The following is a 23566-nucleotide window of genomic DNA, read 5'->3' on the forward strand; positions in this document are numbered from 1 at the left end:
ATGCAAAGTTCAGAAATAAAGGAATGCTATTTTCACTACGATGAAAATGGAAAATTATTCAAATGCAAAGTTGAAGGGTGTATTGGAAAACTCAAAGATTCTGCAAGTAGCTTGAGGAGACATATTGTCCATTTACATCCGAACATTGCATCGCAAATCGGAATCACAGGATACAAGCGAAAGTCAGATCAACTAATGTACCTCAAGAAGGAGAGGCTAAGAAACTGAAGACAGTAACTGTGCAAGTAGATCCAGTCGAATTTAAATGCGGATTAGTTGAAATGCTTGCCATAAACTCATACGAAGCATGATTGCTAAGGAACTCAACGGATTATTTGCTTTGGAATTCGATGGTGCTCAACGGCACAACCGGAACAGTTTTTGGATCAATGCGAGAGCTCTAGTAAATGGCAAGTTTCGAACGTGAACTCTGTCCATGATGGAAATAACCACACCCCAGACTGCTGAAAACTTGCGACTGCGAGTTGAAGAAGTTCTGAAGTTTTATGATTCCGGTGTGGTGCATATTTATTCGTGTACTACGGACAATGGCAAGAATATGTTAAAATGTGTACGGGAATTGAATAAGTCTCAGCACATGGCTCTCGATTCGAAAACTGAGTTTAGCTATGAAGAAATGTTCAGCAATGAAGAAGAGAAACACGATGAATATATTGCCAACGATGACACAACACAGGTTGATCAAGAAGAGAATGAGATGTTAGACGCCTTTTTCTGCATGGTAACGAATCTTGTATTGCTACTCTGATATGTGCCGCGCATACAATCAAGTTGGTGGTGAAGGACGTGATTAATGGAGAGGACTAAAGTTTGAAGAAAATCCGAAAACTAGTGAAATTCTGTCGGAAAACCGAATATAAACCATTTTTCGATTTGGCAAAACTACTTCTTCCGAAAATTGACGTCGAAACCAGATGGGGTTCTACATATGTACGAGATTGTTGCATGCCTATATGCCCAAAGTACTTTTTATAAAGATTTGGGCTGCAAATTTGATGATCTCCGGCTTACAGAGGACGACTGGGATTACGTCATAGAATTTTCATGTGCATGGTCTAACAAAGAATCTACAATCGGATGACTTAATTTTGGGTGAGGTGTATAAGTTTGTGAAGATGTGTCAGCTGAAACTCCATATGTTACGACAGACGACAAGCTTGCTGCAATTGTAAGTATTTTTTGTTGTTGTTTCAAATTTATAAAAAAAAAGTATCTTTGACAACTGACAATACATGGAAATTTGGTTTGTAAGGCTTTTTCTCATCTAAATCACTTTCAAATTACTGTGATTATATATGTTTATGGGTTTCATCCATATGCGGTTTGGACTTTGAAGAAAGAAAAAAAAACGAAGCCCTTGACTGAAACACTGCTCAGATAGCATCAAAGTTGTTTGAGTATAAATTAGGACTGAAGAATAAGTTATATCGGAAGTTTCCTTGAAAATAATATGTAGCTTAAATTTCAATCTATTTTCTGTTCAAGTCTACTTTTTAATGAGAAAAGTAACGATGAAAATATAAACGATTTATTCAGAACTGATATCAAGCAAGCATTTATAAAACTCACCACACCTTTCTTTAAATTATTCGTGATTTATATTAGCCCGTTGTTTCACAGTACCGTAAAACGGGGTATATTTGATAATGCGGGTAACTTTGATAGTATAATATAAAGAATAAATTTACTTGCTGTGCTTTTTCCAAATAAGAAACATTGGTTACATATTGTAGCTTAGGGTATTTCCGTTGATATGGTAAATAGTTTTATATAGTATGTGTTACATATTTTACAAAAATATTAAAAAACCATCGTCTTTTTGAAAAAGCACTCAAACCATCACTTATGAAATGTATTTCCGATACAGCCATCACAAATTCAATGTTGTATTCTTATTGCTTATGAAGTTTTCTGATTATATACTCATTCAAAGTTTCATATTAAAGAACTAAATTGTTTGAGATTCACTCATTTCTTTTCTACATTCATTGAGCATTCTCAAAGTAACCCCAAATCAAAATACTGAAGTTCGCTGCGAATGTCCCCACAAACGCTCAATGATTTGATGACTATTCGGTTCAGTCGTGATTTGTTGCCTGCTGCCATTAACAAATTCCAACAAACTGTATAAATCTTTTATCTTTTCGTTATTTGTTATTTTGATTTTCAACTGATTGATTCGATTTGTTGTTTTATTGTTTAGGAGGTTAAATAAATGGAAACTAAAAAATGAGTATATTGCTGAGCAATAATAAAAGAATAAAACCCACCAACCATTTTCCAAATTTTCTTGCAGCTTTTGTCCGAAATTTCTTTATTCCAGAATGCTACATCCACTTCCTCTATTAATCCTTCTTTACTAAAATAAAATAAAATTCAACTGCTCTATAAACATTGCGCAATGCTTGACTGACTTTAAGTCTTTTAAAAGCAATTTTTAAATAATTTAATAACTGACAACTACGCGCAGTCAGAAAGATATTGGTGTTGACGATTGTCGCAAAACCGGACAAAATCTCTCTTTAAATTACCCACGTTAAACCGCAATTATCATCTCGCCAACACCAACCATCACGTAAAACCTCCGAGTGCAACCCCGATGTTCGAGCACAGGCGCAAGCACGAAACATCAAGCCTGAGTTCATTTACGCTGCGCTCACCCCAGATGTTGTTCATTTCTCTCAAGTTCGATGTTCGTGTGTAAACATGAGCCTGAGAGAGAACACGCGCTCTGAATGAACTTGCACTTCTGAAATTTGAACTCACGCTCAGCGCCGTGCATGTTTACGTGAAGACTGGAGGAAATATCAAAGAACACGCGATCCTGCCTTGGCAGTTATCTGGTGGAATTTTCAAAAACAAATTAAATGTCCTGAGGAACAAACTTTTGAAAATTGTATTTAGAAATTAGACCCAAGATCCAAACCCGTTGGGAAGCTAACAAACATTTTGAAAAAAAAAAAACATCAACAGCCTATTCCAGCACTTAGAGAAGGTGGTAACATTTTGATCTCAAATTCGGAAAGAGGTCAGAAACTTTCCAAGCAATTTGAAAATTCCCATATTTTTAGTTTGGGTGTTACTAGTCCTATTGGGAATCAGGTTGCTCGGAATTATCTGAATATTTTCTCTTGGTAAAATATTTTTGATGATTCCTAATTTGAACTCTTAGAGAGAACCTTTGTTAAATTATTTAAAAGATGTTTGCATTGGGCATTCCTTCTTTATAAATGTAAAAATGCAAAAGTTGTTCAAATTTTGAATCCAGCTGAAGCTTCTAGCAACCGTCCGATAGGTTTGCTTTCTTCAATAAGTCAATTTTTTGAAAAGATAAGTTTGAATAGAATGATGCTTCACATGAATACCAACTCAATTTTTGCTGATTAGTAGTTTGGATTTCACCACGGGCATTTAACTACTCATCATCATCATTTATGACCAATACTGCTGAACCATTGCTGAATGTAGATTAGCCCCCCCCCCCCCCCCCCCTCATTATATCCTGTCTTTTCAACCTGACAAATATGAGAATCCAGTAGCTTCTCTTTTCTTCTAATTAGACGTGTACGAAACAACGTTTGAACATCCTGAGTAATCCTGATGAATGTGGGCTAGACTGATGCAAAATTTGAAATTTTCGCTCCACAGTGCTTAAACGGTTCCAAATAGGGTCCTTCTTAGCCTCCCAAAATTTGAACTACTTTTGTAAGAAACTGACTTGGCACAAACCATTTCAAGTTTATATGGAAATTACTATGGGAAAACTTATTTTTTTGTTTATAACTATCTAACAATTCACCACATCACTATGCTTTTAAAAATGATAGCAGTGATTGTAGAAAATTTTTTCAGCTTCAATCAAATGTAAGGAACAAAAGTTATAAATGACTCAAGTCACAGATGTCTTATGATAATGCTCATTCAACTGTTCATCAAGCAACATTGGTGTTTCTGGTGCGAAGAATAGAGCACAAATATCATGGCTACTATGTCACACTGCAGAATCCAATGTTGCCCACAAAACAGCTGCTTGATCATGCCATAAGACTATCAATCTCTTAAACAATTAATAACAATTTAATTTGACATTTGACTGAAAAGCGATATTTAGCAAAGTTGTAGCTAAGAAAATTTCCCGTAAGAATAAGTATAGAAGTTTTCGAAAAAGCTATTTGAAAAATGGAATGATTGTGAAAAAGCTTAAATGTTCACCTCTTTGTTCACCCTTTTGTCACCTAAAATATTCACAAGCATTTCTACCAATCAAGAGTTCATGACTAATCAACAAAGCATCATATTACACTAGCAACCCCGCAATTTGATGCGATTTAGAACTTTGGACGATGTTCTTCAGGTTTCCCGTTTCAGATGATTGCGTGATTCCGGAAGTTGCTGCAGTTCTTGCAGTATCGAAATTTCACTAGTTCTGGATGTTCCAACAGCTGTGGAAGCTTCCATAGTCTCCGATTACCGGAGTTTCAGGATTTAGAAGGATTATTGAAGTTCTTAGCTCAGTCGGTTCTTAGCTTAGGCGCGGCTTTAGACCAAGATCCTCACCGGTCAGGAATGTTTCGGTTCCCCTGGGCATAGAGTATGATTAGAAACCTCTCATTTAACAACTGAAACAAATCAATCAATCAAAAGAACACTTAGTTGAAAGCTGGCGTAAGGTCCCGGTAGAGACATAATGAAGCCAAAGAAGATGAAGAAGATTAAGTTCTTTGAGGTCCAAATATCCCCAACATTCTCAAACTAACGAAGCTTCATGGCATTAAAAAGCGATCTAAGGTTTGCTGGAGCTCCAAATGCTCCTGAGGTGCTGATAGATTTGAAAGGACTATTGAAAGAGCACCAGATTTGCTTGAGTTTGGTAAGGGTTTTGCTCAAGACCCAGAAGTCCCTGAACTTATTTTAATGTGTGCAGTTCAGGAATGTTTGAATGTTTTTACCCAGAATCCAATAGAAATATTTGATAGAGATTTCAGTGTATCTGGAGTTCCTATAAATTCAAAAGCTGCAAAATTATCAGAATGAACATGAATATTATGAGGCCGATGAAATTCATATGAAAAATCACATACAATTAATGTGACGGTATAAATTTTATGTGTAATTCAGATGACTTCCATTAATTTTGATTATGGATGAAAATCATGTGCGTTTCCAATGGAAGCTACAAGAAAACTTTTTTCGGTGTAGGACTCTCAGTAGTCTGAAAGTTGTCAAAGTACCGATAGTTTAGGAATTTACACATGTTTTGAATGTTCTCTGGATTTTTCGGAGCACCTGTCAATTCTTTAGTGCTCTGAAACTTCCCCTTAGAAGCTGTTCATTAACTACATAGACAGTTTTTTGTGATTCTTGCCCCCACCCCTCGCCCTGCGTAGACAATTGTTCATACACAATTTTTAAAATTTGTATGGGCCATGTACAATTGCCAACACCTCCTCCCCTCCCCCTTAACTGTTTATGAACAGCCCCTTACCTACATGAATTCTCGCGTATCATTTGAAAAGGGCCTATGTCCAAAATGTAAACAAATCGATGTTTGATTCCACACAGAAAAAATTTCTGAATTTTAACTATCGCGTAAAACCTCCCTTCGTTTAATGTTTAGCTATACTAGGCATAAACAGCGGAATCGTTTACAAGCTTGCATACAATATTGCTAATTTATGCGATATTGCGCTTAAATTTACACGAAATATCGCGTAAATTTATGCCAAATCTAGCGTTAATTTTATGTGCGCTATATCTCGCAGAAATTTACATGAATTTTTCAAACGGTGCATTCTATAGCTACTAATCGTATAGGAATGTGCCGCATTTTCGATAAAAAACCATTTAAAATTTAAAACTTGATTTTCAAAACGGCCAATGACACGCCGGCCACACACTACAACAGCCTAACATTTTTTCGTTCCATTAGGTTCAATTGATAAGTATTGTGACGTAGAAGGACCGATAGTGGATTTTTTTTTCTAATCAGACCTAGGCCCTATTGCTGCTTTGCGGTTGAAGCAGGGCCGATGATTTCTCGATCAACATTTCAAATAGTCCTATCTGCTTTGAACGATTCTCTTCAGCGATATCCACTGCTACGCAAACAGATTTTGCACATAGTTTGATAAAGGAGGTTCTTAACTACACTGAACCAATATGACATATTCCTTTTATGTGGAACCCTAATAAATTTGCGCTGTATGAAAATACAATGAAAACGATATGGTTGAAAATGTGTCAGGTAAATGCTATATGAATATCTAAGGCATTTGCAATACTTATAAGCTGGTAAGTTTAATATGATCGTCATATGATAAATGAAAATCGAGAAAATTATTCGTAATAATGGAAATGGATTTAAACCCCATAAGCATAAGCTTTACTTTTCACTACAAAATCATTTACATTTCATATATCAATCTTATTAAAATGTATATGAAAATCATATGAAATTTATTTCTTTTATTGACACATATATTTTATCGGTTCTAAAAATAAATTGAAAAATAAACATCAGGCAATGAGAGCTTGAGAGCTGCGTCCTTTTTTTAATGTAGCAGATTTGGGATTCGATCCAGGACTGTTGAGGTGTGATGCTGTTGGTGTCTTCGATCGGTTTCACTAAACCACGGCTGACTTTGAGATAGAAGCAAACAAATAAATATTATTCACTACAAAACCATTGTTGTCAGCAATATTTAGATCGGCCAGCAATCATGTTCAATGAGTGGACGATAAGATATTAGATGTATTTTCTTGAGAGCAATATTCATCCCAAAAACCATGACAAAACAAAATTTCACTATATAAGGAGTGGGATAGATCTCTTTACAATCTTCAACCGTCTAAAATCAAAGGAAGCTATTCCAATGAGATATACATGTTTTCCTATAGTGTGCAAACTTAAATGACTGTCCAATAATTACTACATGTCTGTTTGCACGCTAGACATATCACCAAACGTCAAAAATCGTTAAAAGCAGCTCCAATAAATATACATGATTATCTTATAAGATATATATATTAGTGGGCAATAGTCATCACGAACACAGGTATATTTTACTGGATTTTCTTATAGTGCAAAATTATATGAAGGTCCTGTAGTGTTTTGAGTGTTTTGTTTTTGTGTGTTGTATAAAGATTTACGATTTATGGCTAACTGGCAGCACTGTGTTTGAGTTGTCAATCTCTGTGTTCTACAAGTCTGATTGCGCTTCGTTTTCCTGTATGTTTGAGTGTATGTGTGTAAAGTATGAATGTGGAAAGTTGGTATGAAAGCAAGTTAGAAGGAGAGCCAGAGCAATTGTAATTCAACAACCGACACGTTCGGACGTGTTTTGTTTCGTCATTCTCTCTATAACTTCAGAAGTGGGATTCGTTCTGGATTCGTAGAGGGTAGAGCGCTACTTCGTCGTAATCGCCCATTTCCGTTCTATCGATCAGAAAAGACCAATAATATCAATGACTTTTTTTTTTTTTTTTCCTTTGGTTTGTTTTTTCCGTCGATCTTGTTTTCCGTGCTGAGCACCAATGCTACCGACGTGCCAGGAAGGCAGCTCCCACATCTGGACCCTACCTATCGACCCATCAACTCATGAACCGGGGACCAACGGCTTTACTTCCCATCCGAAGGAAGGCGTGATCAGAGATGTTATGTCTCAGAACATCCCGGCGGCGCCGACTGGGATTGAACCCAGGCCTGCTGGGGTGAGAGGTAATCACGCTTACCACTACACCACCGGCACCGTTAATATCAATGACTTCACCGTGCACAAATCAAAAATAGATTTGTTCCGATGCGTTAGTTCATTAGCTACAACATAAATCCTTTTACAGCGCATTGTATGAATATTTACGCTCATTGTTCTCAAAAAAAAAGAAGCGCTCCTAGCGAATCCCCTTTTTCTACGTTTATCCGTAGGACGAAGAAAATCTAATGGCGTTTCAATGCGATTGGACGGAATTGAAACTCGTAGAACGAATTTAGAATCAAGAAGCAGTATTAGATTTTAAACAATATCTCAACAATTTGTGACTCTTTATCAAATCTAACGGTACGTATGGAAAGGTGAATAAATTTAGAAGTCATCTTTGATAGAAATATTCCATTTTTAGTTAAAACTCGTTCAGAAAAGAGAGGTAAAGTGCACGTTGTGCTTAGTAGGACGGAAATTAGATCAAAAACCCTACTGCTGATGATGGCGACGCGATTGAATAAAGAAGACCTTCTCGAATGGTTGCAGGCACGCAACATTGAAGTTCCGGAGACGGCAACCATTCGCCTTCTGCGATCTTTTTACGACAGCCATCCGGCTAATCGTGTTGAGAACCATGAGGAAGATGGCAGTGGAGGAGAAGGAACAGGAGACAACGAGGAGGTGGATGCGCTCGACGAAGAGATCTGGATTCTCCAGAAGAAAAAACAAATCGCCGACTTGCGCCGGGAACTGGCTGGCAACGAGTTATTGTTTGTTCGACCTCCAGAGTATCAGGATGTAAGGTGCCTTGTCCCATCGTTTGCTGGTAGTCAGTCGTATGTTCCCGAGAGATGGCTGAATGACTTCGAACGTGCTTGTGATTCTGTGGGAGGAGATGCAGATTTTCGGCTAAAATGCATCCGAAGATTAATGGAACCAGGTACGGAGGCCGAATGGTTTCTGCTTGTCGACCGTTCTGCCACTTACGCCGAATTCCGGGATAACTTTCTGCAAAACTTCGGTCATTCATTCACGGTGGCAGAAATCATCGATCGGCTCAGAAAAACCACGTTTATCAGCTGCAAGACATCGGTGATGGGATACATCCTCAAGATGTAAGAGATTGCTTCACGTGCTGATATTGACGAGGCACAAACTGTACAAATGATCGTCGATGGATTCCGTGATCGTTCCGCTGGTGTTTCCGTACTCTATCCAGCAAAGGACATGATGCAATTGAAACAACTAGCCCGACGGTATGCGCAGCTCCGAGAAATACGTTCCAGTTCCGTTCGGGCAACATCATTCATTCCAGCACAAGGAAGCACCAAACTGAAGGCTAAAAGCAGTTCCTATTTCGAATTACGGTGTTATAATTGTTCCGGTAAAGGACACATTTCCGCTCGTTGTACAGAGCCTCGTCGAGAGCCAGCATCATGTTTCCGTTGTGGCTCTGCTGATCACATCACCAAGAATTGCACTAAAGCAGCACCACGCAACAAGGATGAAGTGGCACTAGTAGACGACTTCCGTCGGGACAAACCAGCTGATAATCCCAACAATCAATTGAACGCAGCTCTTTCCGAGTTGAATCTGGTAAGTGTTGCTTTTCTATCTAACAAAAAAGTGCATTCAGTAAGTAGTCCTCTCTCCCTTTTCGATACGGGTAGTCCGATCAATCTAGTTAAACACTGTCATCCCGGCTCGTATTACATACAAGCAGCTGAAATGTTACGTTGTCTCAGACCATTTTATGACCCATCCTCTTTTGCTAGGACGAGAATTTTTGAAGGCTTTTGGTATAATTTTGTTTAATACACGATCAAATCAATACAAAATTAAAGTGAAGAATAACAATGAAATACAAATTTCAAATAATCTTTTACATTGTGTGTATGATTTGGTTCGGAAGGGGTCTGTGAATACCATAGGAAGTTGTTCCATTTGCTCAGCATATTTCTACATCGACAGTACTGATGATTCTGCTGATAATGTTGTTATCCCAGACATTTACGCCATTGAACTTGATGACGAAGTTCATATTGACTCAACAATAGAACCGAGTGTCCAGCGCGGAGTTATGACAGTTATTAAAGAAAATTACCTAGATATTACAAACATTCCGGAAATTCCACATTCTTACGAAATGAAGTTGAAATTGACTTCCGACATCCCTATCAGTTATGGTCCGCGACGTCTTTCGTATGCTGACAGAGTTGAGGTAGATAACATCGTTGAGGGATTATTATCTGCTGATATAATTTGACCTAGCAATTTTCCGTATTCATTTCCGATTGTCTTGAGGACAAAGAAATCTGGTGAGCGATGAATGTGTATTGATTATCGGTCCTTGAACAAAATATGTTGATGGGAAGAAATATTTCTCTGTGTTGGATTTAAACAATGGATTTTATCAGGTGAGCATGGCCCCAGATTCCGTTCCGTTTACTGCTTTCGAGACACCTGGTGGACAATACGAGTACGTCAAAATGTCCTTCGGTTTACGTAATGCTCCAGCAGTGTTTCAACGCTTCATGAACATGGTGCTAGAATCATTTATAAAAGATGGATCAATTGTGGTTTACATGGACGATGTTACCTTGGCCACTAATACGATTTCCGAGCATTTGAACTTATTAGGACGAGTTCTTAAAAGGTTGGCAGAATTTCGATTGGAGATAAAAATTAAAAAATGCCAGTTCTGTTTCACAGAAATCACGGTTAGCAATAAGGAGATCAAACCGAACAACTCACATCTGAAGGCCATTAAAAGTATGCCATTGCCGTCAAATGCCAGACAAATGAGTTAGTGTCTTAGACTATTTGCGTATTTCCGTCGTTTTGTTCCGTCTTTTTCATCTATTTCGTTACCATTACGCAACCTAGTAAAGCCTGGTACTAAGTTTGAGGTTGACGAACAATGCAAACAGGTGTTTATTACATTACGTGATAAGTTAGTTTCTACTCCCGTTTTGGCACTTTACAATCCTTCGCGTGAAATCGAACTGCATTGTGATCCCAAGTAACATTGCAAGTTTTATAGAGGTTTTAAAGCATGCTACAAGTATAAATCATGGTCTACAGAACCCTCATAAAACCAAAAGTGTTACTTGGGATGCCAGTTCCGAAGGCTTTGGTGGAATTTTTTTTGCAGAAACAAGATGATGGCAAGCTGCATCCGATTGCTTATTTTTCTAAACGGACAACTTCTGCAGAAAAGCGCCGGTGGTGTAGTGGTAATGATTTCCTCTCACCCCAGCAGGCCTGGGTTCAATCTCAGTCGGCGCCGCCGGGATGTTCTGAGGCATAACATCTCTGATCACGCTTTCCTTCGGAAGGGAAGTAAAGCCATTGGCCCCCGGTTCATGAGTTGATGGGTCGATAGGTAGGGAAACTCTCTGAACCAGTTCAACATGCTGATTGGGTTAGAATGCTGACTAAAGTGGAATTCGCTATGAATAATTCTGTTCAGTCGAGTACGCATCAAGCTCCTTCTGTCCTTCTGTTTGGAGTCCATCAAAGAGGGCGCGAAGTCGATGGTCTGTTTGAATATTTGGAAGATAGGTCAAATTCGGAAGTAGTTCGGGATTTAACTACAGCCTCTTTTGATAAAAGACATACAGCCCCAAATACTTTCACTGAAGGTGAATACGTTGTAGTACGTAATGTTGACACTACTATTGGGACCAACAAGAAATTTATTCCAAGGTATCGAGGGCCTTATCGTATACACAAATCACTACCAAATGATCGTTACGTAATTCGGGATATTGAGAATTGCCAAATATCCCAACTTCCTTATGATGGCATAAAATTGAAGCTGCTCGAATTAAGAGTTGGGCAGATTGGAGGACCCCTTGTAAAGAAGAGATGCACTGATGGACAAAGCAACACTTGTCAAATTTTATATAGTTTTGTGTTTGTGTATGTGTTACTAACTCCGAGTAAGGCGCGGGTAATCATCTTTTATAACTTATGAATGATCGAGACGATCATTGGTCAGGAATGGCCGAGTTGTAGTGTTTTGAGTACAGTCAAGATTCCTATAGTATGGTTAATAGGGCCGCACAATGGGAACCGGCATTAACGAATACACGTATACGTCTTGTGAGAAGTTGTTAAGCAGAAAGTTGGCCACCTTTTGGGAAGATTCAGTTTCCGGTAAGACACAAGTCTGATCCCGTGGAAGATCCGGAATATCCGTAAAAGTGGCCAATTCATGAAACTGATCCTAGAGCACCGCGGATTTTTCAAACCACTCATAAACGTCTTATCAGAATGAATTCGGAGTTGTAATCGGAATATGGGCCCTGAAGACCACGGGATGGTTCACCGGAAGATGTGGAACATCCGTAAAAGTGGCCAATTCATGAAACTGATCCTAGAGCTCCGCGGATTTTTCAAAACCACTCATAAACATCTTATCAGAATGAATTCGGAGTTGTAACCGAAAAATTGACCCTAGGGACTACGGAATGATCCACTATAATATCCGGAACATCCGTAAAAGTGGTCAATTCATGAAACTGATCCTAGAGCTCGTAACCAGTGGTGTGTCTATCTGTCTAAGATTGTTGAGATTGTCGCGAATTTAGTGTTTCGATTTAAATGTTATGAATGCCAGGAAAGGATTCAAATATTAGTGCTAACACCGCCCACCACCCACTGGACAGCACGCAACCACTCCACGAAGTTCCACTACTCACATCCAGATGCCGCTGACAGCAGGATTGGGAGGCCATCGGGAGGTGGTGTAAAGGGGGCCATGATGGGGCGAAATTGGGCTGAAGGAAAATGGATCAACGATCGAGAGCGCAAGGAAATGACCCGCCATCGTTGCGGGCTAATTGCCTGGCAAAAGTCAAAAGTGGTAGTCGAAAACCAAGCTAGACAAACCCAAAACGAATGTGATATACATCATAGTGAAAGATCGTTATTCGAGTTAAAGTTATAAGTCTGCACGAGTCTTGAGGCGCGAAACTCGATCAGTAGTGGAGGAGGAGCCAACCTACTGAAATATCCAGGACCCCGTAGTTTACCGTCAACATTTATCTACGGTGCGAACCAGCCGCGTTTACTAGTCCGTGTTCATCGCCATTGTGGATCTGCCTTGAGCGTCGTGGACACGATATACCGTTCGCGAACGGCTCGGCAAACGTTACCGTGAATCGACAGTCGAAACCGAGGGACGAAGAACAGAAGCAAATGAAAGGAGAAAGTGAAGGTGAAGGTGTAGCGGAACGGAGGAGAAGGGGGCCCCCATCGACAAAGGAAGACGAAGGAAGAACTAGTGAAGGCTAAGGTAGGAGATAACCGATAAGAAAGTGGAAAAGTTAGGGAAATAAACGAGACCTGTGTGGTTCACTAGAAGATCCGGAATATCCGTAAAAGATTCATGAAACTGATCCTAGAGCTCCACGGATTTTTCGAAACCAATCATAGACGTCTTATCAGAATGAATTTAGAGTTATGACCAGAATATGGACTCTGGGGACTACATGATGGTCCACCGGCAGATCCGGAACATCCGTAAAAGTGGTAAATTAATTAAACTGATCCTAGAGCTCTACGGATTTTTCGGAGTGTATGTGTGTAAAGTATGAATGTGGAAAGTAGGTATGAAAGCAAGTTAGAAGGAAAGCCAGAGCAATTGTTATTCAACAACCGACACGCTCGGACACGAATAAAAAACCGTAAAAAAGTAAAACCACGTGTTTTGTTACGTCACCCTCTCTATAGTCCATTAATTTCTAGATGTCTGTTCCTACCCATGACATATCAACAGTTTTTCACTACAAAATATGTCGGACAATATTCATATACATCTTACCCATTGCTAACTACGTTCGAAGCAAAGGAGTATCATGTGCTAAGTATGTGAAATTACGATAGAAATCATTCCATATGGCATTCATAGTTTTTGAGTGATAATTCAACGGAATCTATCAATCATCACATAGAATGAATAAATCTTCGGACATTGCTATGTTATAATATGGATCCAATAAACCGTACAAGTCGATTTGTTTCAGTGTAGCGTCCAAAACGTCAAATACAAAAGGGAAATGTTTTGCAGCTGAGTTATTAGCGAAAGAGAAAGTCGATGAAGAGAATCGATTCATCCAGATAGGTCCTTTTGAAATTGTTATCTAGGCTTCGCAAAGGGCCAATCATTTATGCCGACAAGCACTTTAGGCTCTGAACAACATAAATTGCCTTCAATACTTTTGTTTCCTTGATTTGTTTTCTGTCGATCTTGTTTTCCGTGCTGAGCACCAATGCTCTGGCACCAGGGAGGCAGCTCCCACACCTGGACCCTACCTATCGACCCATCAACTTTTCCATGGACAGGTAACCAACGGATTTATTTCCCTTCCAAAGGAAGGCGTGATCAGAGATGTTATGCCTCAGAACATCCCGGCGGTGCCAACTGGGATTGAACCCAGGCCTGCTGGGGTGAGAGGCAATCACGCTTACCACTACACCACCGGTATCGCTGACCTATTTATTTATGAATTGAAATAGTGGCGAAATAGCTCACAAGTAATTTTTCTGGTTTATTTACATTTTGACCCTTTTCAAATGTTAGGCGAGAATTGTCGATCAAAAGTTTTTGAGTTTACATTGCTCAAATCACTTCCATACCGGAGATTCTAAAGATCCTGGAATGTAAAGAATTCTCACAGTTTCTGGTTCTTCCTGCTGGCATTGACGCTGTTACATGAGCTTTCGCCTGCTTGCAATGTAGTGTTTGAGACGCACTTTCACAGATATTGTTTGAGAGCTTTCTATGTCATCGAATGCATGAATTGGTATATTGTGTGGCAATCAGAACGACACTTTTTGTCCAGGAAGTCGAGTAAATTTCCTACCCAAAAGATTATCTAGACTGAAACGGGAAAATATGGTTTACCCTCAGCTCAATGGACGACGAGATAGGTAAGACATTCGAAAACACTTGTTAATCTGTCTTCAAGTGTGTTGGAATTAGGTCAAATGAGTTAATTTATGCACCGTTCTGGCAAAAATCACCTACCCTAGGAGTGAGTTGGACGAGCGGTGGACAAAGGTCCAGTGGGACACAAGCCACGCGCACGTTGTATTTGCACATGACTATGACTGATAATGGCAATCCAACTGTGAGTGAGTGTCATTCCGAGAAAAGTTTCATGCCAAATAGGTGATCCCACGAACTGAACAGGGCTGACATCGAGCATTAGAGGAAGGAGGACGGATGGCGTATTATTGTATTCTCTACTGCTCCATAATGCATTTAATCAGACTGCAACGCTGACCGACCGACGCACCCAGCTTGTGGCAAGTGCAAGCTTGTGAGCCAACATGGTTGAATGCATGTAGCGTGAGTCTGTTTCGGTACATACAACGATAGCAGGGATGAATGAAGGATGTATGTTTGTGTCGGTCCACCAACCGACGACGTGGATACCATCATCCCAAGAGAAGTAAAAATGTAAACACGCGGTGCATACATATAGAAGCTGATGTGTAGCGTAGATTCTTCGTAGAAACGCGAGAATGATCATTTGGTAGAACAGTACGATCGATGGCGGTTATCTGTGACTGGTCGTTCTCTGATGAATTTGTGCATGATGAATGTAAAACTATGAAACTATTTTTAGAACCCGTAAATTGATAAGCCTTAGACGCTGAACGTACAGAATCAGTTTAGAGCTGACCAAACAATTGCATATTCAAATCACAGAAGTTCAGAGCTCCAGTGGCGTAATTGAAATGCTGTTATGCGTCATGCTGATGCAATAAATAAAATCACTTCAACGTGCGATGTTTGTTTCCATAAATGCTAACCAGTGTCACCAACACCCCTGGACGACTGAACCACCCACAATCAGCTTCTTGTTTTATGGTGATTTGAGAGCGAAGTAAGGCTTAGAAAATTAATTGATTAAAAGCAAATCTTGCTAAACTAGCTTTAGTCGATCTGGTATGCAAATAAATTGTCCCATATAATAGTTTCCTGTTTGTGAGTCATTCTCTGAATATAATCCTAGAAACTATTTCCCCATTCAAATCCAATCCAAAGCAGCTTGACTTGAATATATTCATGCATCATTCAAGTGATTTGCTTAACCGGACAGATTCATCATACGTCGTTGCCTGTTAATGATAGGCCATCGAAATCCGATTACCCATGGTCAAAACTGAAACACGTGTCCGAATTCGACCTTGTCTCTTCATGAAAGAATTAGATATGAAATAAATTTATCGCACGTGTACCTTGCTGTGGTGGCTGTGAGCTACCTTGCGTTGATAGATTTCTTCGAAAACATCAGAACAGAAACAGGTTTGTGTTGTCCAGTGCTCCACAGTGCCGTAAGATAATGTCACAAACCGAATAAGCGGATAAGCGTTTTTATTATAAGCGAGTTTAGAGCAAACAAAAGGATAGTCGTCATTAAAAATGGCCACACACACAACGGGTATTATTCAAATGGACTTCTACCGAGCGTTTGTCGATGACTTGGGCAAACATTTGGTACCAAAGTGACAACACCGTAGGATACAAACAAAGCATGCGAATCTGCACCGGTAAGCAAGGTGCTTAATTTTTGTAGCTCTTTTCATGTTCCTTCCTCGTCGTTTCTTCAAGGTTGGTTAAGTCATTCACATTCCAGAGAAAAAAGAAATAAAGCTCTGAATATTGAGTGAAAGCAAGACATTCTGCACTCACCAAATATCCACCCACTAGTGAACTAATCCTTACTCTGCTTGACATTCCCCACCAAATTCAATGTCAATTGCCACGTGCACAAGTTTTCTCCCGCCCCAACCTGCTTCGTATGTTAAAATTCATCAATCACCAATAATGGTTTAGATTAACCCAGCCTCGGTAAACACCAATCAAAATTCTTGGCATCCGTGGGCAGAAAACAGACCGGACTGGGCCAGGGGGGATCCGATACGCTGTCTGCTTTCACATATTAGAGTGTGAAATTTTCCCGCAGATTTGTGGTCGCGATTTGGCGTTATTTACCGATCATGAATATGGATCAAATGTTCTCTGTTTGCCGCTTGGCCTCGAATGTCTATAAATATGGAATGGAATTGCCTCGGTACTGACACCCCGGTCACGGCAGCCAGTGGTCGGTGAAGTTGCGCTTGGCATGGGATTTCATGATTATTTTGGTTTACAATTTTCTGTCGATGTTTTGGATTTTCACCGGCGGAAAAATATTCAATATACGGTTGCGTCAAAACCGATTTAGTAAACTATCTTTGAAGATGCGGGGTACCCAGATGGGGGGCCTGTGGGGTTTAACAATGTAGTCATTCTATTTATACTAGTAGGGCTGAGCAACAGTAAAGGTTATCGATATCGCAAATTTGTTGCGTCTCATTATCGGTATCGGTTCAATATCGGAGTTAAAATTATCATATTTGGAAGAGATATTTGAAAAATTTCATTTTGATTGTAAAAAGTACTGCTCTACTGTAATACTGATTTCGTACCGGTCGTTGCTATTACGATTGTTAATTAAAAAAATTGGTGGGGTTGTGTACAAGACACGACCGCATGGTTGACGTAGACTACGTTAAGCTGTGCAGCGAAATTCTCGTGCATTTTTTCTAGATATTGATTTAAAATACAGTAGAAGTAACCTATGATTTCGGTCCTATGTACATATTTTGGATTTCCTACTTAGTAAAACTTGGCTAATTTCAGGACCTCATAAAAATGCGAATACATATTCTATTTCATTTGGTTCCTAAATTACAATCATATATGAGTAAGGCTTGCTTCAAGTGATTCATTGAAGCGTCTAACAATGACCGTCATGATGGCTGATATTCCCTATCACTTCAAGATTTCTAGGACATACATCTTGGACGGTTGTGACATCACTCATGAAATTGAAACTCCTTGTGTACTGGACTGCAGCAAACGTGAAGTTCCAGTTTCTTTGTTATAAGTTTTGTGAGAGCTGATATATGTACTCTTGAAATTTTTCTATGGTAATGAGATTGATCCGCAGCGATGCAACTTCAAAACGCTAAAAATAAATATACACACAAAAATTTTCACTTAGATTTGACACTTCGAAAATAAATTAAGATGTTCGAAAATCCCTCTGTTGTACATCGGCCGATTTTCGAGAAAGCGTCTGTCAAATTGATTCCTTGTCTGTCAGAAATAAGTCTGCTGGAATAGCAGGTTTATTTGAAAATTTTCCATCTGTCAAATTTAAGTAAAAATTCACCAAATGGATCACAGCCTTAATAACTTGAGCACAGAATCGTTTCTTGTTGTGTTTGTCGTATAAGATGCTAGATAAAAACTTCTTTTATCGATATGTGTGCTGAAAATACCTGGGCCGAGTGGATTCAAGGAGAAAGTCGACGAAGAGAATCTTGTCAGTGTTACTTAGGATCTAATGCAATGTTCAACTTGAATTAATCATTTCGCCCGACCACTTTCCACAGAGATGGCGCTGTTCCGCTGGAAAGAAGTGATAAAAATCCCCCTATAGAAATTGAGAGAAGTGGGAATAATTCGCTTTCGGTGCATATTCAGTTCAAAAAAAGTGAACGACAATCTAAAGAAATTAGTCAGGGACTTTGTCGTTCACTTTTTCCCGGAAATTATTGTTAAACAAGCTACAACTAAAAAAAAAACGATTTTTCCCCATACAGTTTTACCTGCGTTACTACCAGTCCCCAGAGAGCCAACACATTCAAATTTGAGAGAGAAAATTGGCTCTCACGACCTCAATCTCTCAACAAGCCATGTATTTTGATGACACTCGATTTGTCATTTCCCTTTCACAGATTACAAAATAGATTACCTGACACTACAAAACATGTCTGGTACCTCTATATATGCATTTACTTTAACATTTGTATTCCCTCCTTTTTTACATATTCTGCGCAAAAGATACTTTCTGCCCCGTCTGAGCTATTTTGTGTGCAGAATGTGTAAAAAAGGAGGGACTTCGAATATTAATCTAAATGGATATATAGAGGTACCAGAAATGTTTTGCACTGCAGTGTTCTCTGTGAACAATCAACGGAAAACAGATTGTGTGCAGTTTCCGATACATGTCACTGCAAATACAGCAATGACATCTGATGGAACATGAATGCAGAAGCTTGACAAAATGATTAATTGTTTCGCTTAGCTGTAAACAGAAAATCGATGGAGAGAATCGAACATTACAAGTAGGTCCTTTTGAACGCTCACTGTCGAATTTCAGAACCAAGCACTGAAAAAAACTCGACGGTACCTCTATTTATGTTAAGAGATAAGAATTGCAAGTTCCTCCTACTTGAATTAATCATATCGTCCGACCACTTTCCACAGAGATGGCGCTGTTCCGCTGGTAGGAAGTGATAAAAATCCCCATATAGAAATTGAGAGAAGTGGGAATAATTCGCTTTCAGTGCATATTCAGTTCAAAAAAAGTGAACGACAATCTAAAAAAAATTAGAAAAAGAAAAAGTCTAGCATAAATAGAGGTACCGTCTGATAATTTCAGTGCTTGGTACAGAAACTGTAATCTGTGTAAATCCTTTTTATCACCATAGAAACACCCCGTTCCCGTTTTCTTTTGCAAAATAATGAATGTGTATTCACAAAACGCACGAAATCTTAAAAAAACCATATAAGAATTTTTTCTAATTCAATCAATAGATTAAAGATATACCGAGAATTAAATGGAGGGACTTCAAGCTAAAATGTTCTGATCGTGAAATATTGACTATCAATACCGAAATTCCGCATAAATGTGTGTGGTGTGTGCTGCTGTCTTTCAGTGTTGCCCAATGATTAGGGAACTTTCATAAATAACGTAGTAGTTGAGGGAGGAGAGGGGTTTCAGAAGTTGGGACCGGCCATGTTTTAGGTGTATTGCAAAACACGCTCCGAGGGAGAAGGGGGTTAATTGGTCAAAAATATACGTAGTTTATAGATGTCCCTAATTTTACTTCCAAGGCTGTGTCGCAATGGGTGAGTTTAATTTAACTTGTGTTTAAAAGTGACAGATGAGTTATCGAATAACCCATCTAATAATACGAGCGTGGTTATTTCGGACCGACTAGAAATTAAATTTTGGTAACCGTGGCTGAGTTCTGTTTAAAAACTGATCAATATAACTTACGTGTTGAGGTGCGTTAAAGCCAACCCCGGTCTTTTGATCCGAGATTTGGCCAGAAGGTACAATGCCAACTTTCAAAAAGGTGCGAAACATCCTTGCCAGGGAACAATACAAGTCGTGCAAAGCCAGTAAACATCCGAACCAGCACATGAAGCAGAATTCGGTGGCCAAAAAGCGTGCAAGGCTCTTGTACGACCATGTTTTGACGAAACACAAGGGCTGCACTTTCATTGATGACGAAACATACGTCAAACTCGATTTTAAGCAGCTTCCCTGTCACAGGTATTACTTCACGACTGGACGTGAGGATGTACCGGGAAAATTCAAGTTCGTGTTTGTCGACAAGCTCGTGAAGAAGGCCATGATTTGGCAAGTGATTTCCAGTTCCCAAGTAACCAACATGCCCGCTAATCGCCCTTTTATGCAATATAAGGCTGACGTACGACTGATATAAAGTTCGGAAATCCTATAATTACCTTATATCGCAAAAAGGGCGATTATCGGGTAGTTAGCGGGCTTGGTGGTTACTTGGGTTGTGATCTGAAAACGGAACCATTTGTCACATCCTCGACGATGAAGTCCCAAGTTTACATCAAAGAATGCCTGAAAAATCGTGTGTTGCCGTTCATCTGCAAGCATAGGGGAAAACTCATTTTTTGGCCCGATTTGGCCAGCTGCCACTACTCCATTATTATGATGTAAACAAACAGTTTGGATGACATTTTCTCTCAAAATCGACTAGCGCACTCTAACTTGATGGTGGATCGAAAGAGCCTATTGGATTCGCCTATCACGTAAAGTAATAACATCATCGGACAGATGCGACAATCCCCCATATTTTGTTCATCCTTTGCCATCGTGATTTTTAGCCGAAGGCTAGTTCATCATGTCAATCCTCCATGTTATTTGCGAGATATCGACGATGGAATTCAAATGTAACGGTAACGATATACCGAGGGTTACATGTACATGGAAATTTTCAAGGAAATTGTTAAAAAGCTTCTAAAAGCATTCCAATTGAATTTTAAGGAGAATGCAAGAATTTTTTAGGGATACTGATACTTAGGGAATGTTGAAGATAACTCATACGATATTTTAAGTGGTACGGTGGAAATCTGAATATACGTCCGCAAAGAATGATCTAACACACTTCGGTTATTGCGTACAACTTTACTGTTCCACGGTCGACGACGAAAGAGGTAGAGCGTTGGCTATGCATGTGCTTGCTGTTGCTTGTCAAGGTCTTTCCATTATCATCGTGTAGAAGAGATGAACGTGTTCATTCAAATGACAGCTCCCTAGGGATAGGACGGTAGGCGTTACACATATAACCCACTCACGGACTTTCAAATATCCAAGGAAATCTTGTGAACTATTTCAAGTGCATTTTGGATGATTACATAGGAAATGGTGAGGACAGTTAAGAAAGAGGATAATTCACGATACTACAACATTACATATAGAACAACTGCTAAACAAAATGCTAAAAGAGTACAAAGAAGCACAAAATGTTCATGGCAATATGTGGAATTCCTTGTATTTTTAAGATTTGCAATAACTCACTTAAAAATATAGAACATTTCTACACCTGCATAGTATTCGTGGATATTTTGGCAATCCCTCTACTTGATTTTTTTTATTGCACACCGTCTTCGACTATGTCTACAGACTAATTGCTTAAAACTAAAACTTGTTTAATCTAAACCTCATATTCTATTATTTAACACATATTTGGACATAGAAAAATCAAATTCGTTACAAACATCATTAAAGGAACGCAAACAGGAATTAAAGCAGTTATTGAATCCAAAGTTTGTTCTGTGGAATGTAATTGCCAGAAAAGGGGAGTTACGAAATCTGCGAGGAGGAATGTTTCATGGAATCCGTTCTAGGAATTCGGGACAGTCCACATTGCCGGTAATGAGGTCGAAGATGAACAGTCGTTGCAATTTGATACGGCTTGCTGAGAGAAATTCCAAATCAATCAGCATGCATTGGACTGGATAACTAGGAAGAATGACTAGATCATTTTATGCCTTGTTAGTAGTGACAAGACTCGGAGAAGTCTAGAGTAACATTTGAAATGGGCCTATGTCCAAAATGTAAACAAACCAGAATATGAATTTTAAATTTTGACCGCCACTATTCAATTCATATTTAAGAAAATTGAAGTATTTTAGGCATTTATATTGTTCACAATAACAATAGTAACTGTATCTCAGTATACAACATCCAACATATGCGAAAAGCTTTCAAAAATATATGAAAATCGATAACAATATAATTTCATAAATTAATAGGCCTTTTTTGTGAATCTTTCAATGGATAGGCCCTTTTTGTTAAGCCGTTGTGCTTGTCATCAGAAACGGTAAGCCCTTTGCTAAGCCTTTTCGCAACGTCAAATAAATTCAAAACAAATCATCGGCCCTGCCTCAAGCAGTAGGGCCTAGCTTTGGTTTGAAATTTTTCAATCATCGGCCCTTCTACGTCACTAGGCTTATCAATGAAATGAAATAAATGAATGGTTGGCCCTTTTAGCGTGCGGGCCTATTAATGAATCGAAAAATTTCGTTGATCGGCCGTTTCGAAAATCGAGTTATTTTTAATGATTTTTCTCGATTATGCGGAACTTTCTTACACGATTAGTAGCTATCAAGCGGTGCTAAATAATGCTATCAAAGCCCGATTTCTTTACGTTTTGGACATAGGCCCATTTCAAATGTTACTCGAGAATTGAGTCATTTTTCCATAGAAAATGTACGCTCAGTCATTCAAAACAAATATTGGGTACCATCACGGCAGAATAAACCAGGGGATGGATATGGCTGTCGTATCGCTTAAGTTTGCTGCGTACCGAACATCTGCAACGTTGTCAGCGGTACCATGATATGTTTTGTTGTTTTGATGTTGAGTACGTGTATTCAGCTATATGTCAAACCCCTGGAATAAACGTGTTGACTGAGCTACTGACTGAGTGCTCGGCTGTCAGTGACTCGCTTACCTCTCAATCATTCAGACTCTCACGAGGCAGTGAATGATGAGGCAGATGGCAGTTCATATTCATATCAAAATGACTCAATGAACTTGACTGTTTTGCGCACTGGTTACAAGGCCTGTGAAGTTAATTTAAATTAAATTTAAAATCAAAATTAAAAAAAAAATTGTGAGAGACTTTTGGATACTTTTGGATAAGCTTCACTGGGTAAATTGCTCAGTGCTTATCTACTTTAGTGAAAGGTAAAAGTGGTTGTGGCTGATATTTCCTAATGATCTCGCGCGGCAAGTTGCGTATGAAACTGACTTCAGGCTTATCGTATTTTATAAAATGCTATGTGCGCGTCCGGCAAGAAAAAAAAAGAAGTTGTTTCATAAATTTGATGCTTACAGATAATTTCGCTGCATATTATGCGTTACGATTCAAAGAGTTTATTTTTTTCATTAATTTATTTGATAAGGGACAATCTAATTAACTTGAAAGAGCCGAGGATTCTTGTTCACTATAGAATACATCTTAAAACTGTAGTCAATAGGTACAGAACAAAAAAAAAACTTTATCTTCCGCTATCGAATAAGCCTTCTCCATTTCAACGGGAGCCGCTTCCAGTGGTTTCATTGTATAGCAGTATCGCCAACGGGGAGCAGAGAGCTTCCATTGAAGCAATGGACGCAAAACGTGGTGTGCACTCACACACTCATCACTAAACGGTTGCTTTC

At 39.0% G+C, this 23566-nt stretch overlaps 1 pseudogene; it reads left to right on the forward strand.

Moving 5' to 3' along the window:
• Positions 1-439: 439 nt before the first annotated feature.
• The window catches only part of LOC135703045 (uncharacterized), a 29748-nt pseudogene continuing 6621 nt past the window's right edge, over positions 440-23566 (forward strand).

Source organism: Ochlerotatus camptorhynchus, unplaced genomic scaffold (assembly GCF_037179485.1).
Source record: "Ochlerotatus camptorhynchus isolate MF236.1 unplaced genomic scaffold, CSIRO-AGI_Acam_v1.1 ptg000207l, whole genome shotgun sequence".
Lineage (NCBI taxonomy): Eukaryota > Metazoa > Arthropoda > Insecta > Diptera > Culicidae > Ochlerotatus > Ochlerotatus camptorhynchus.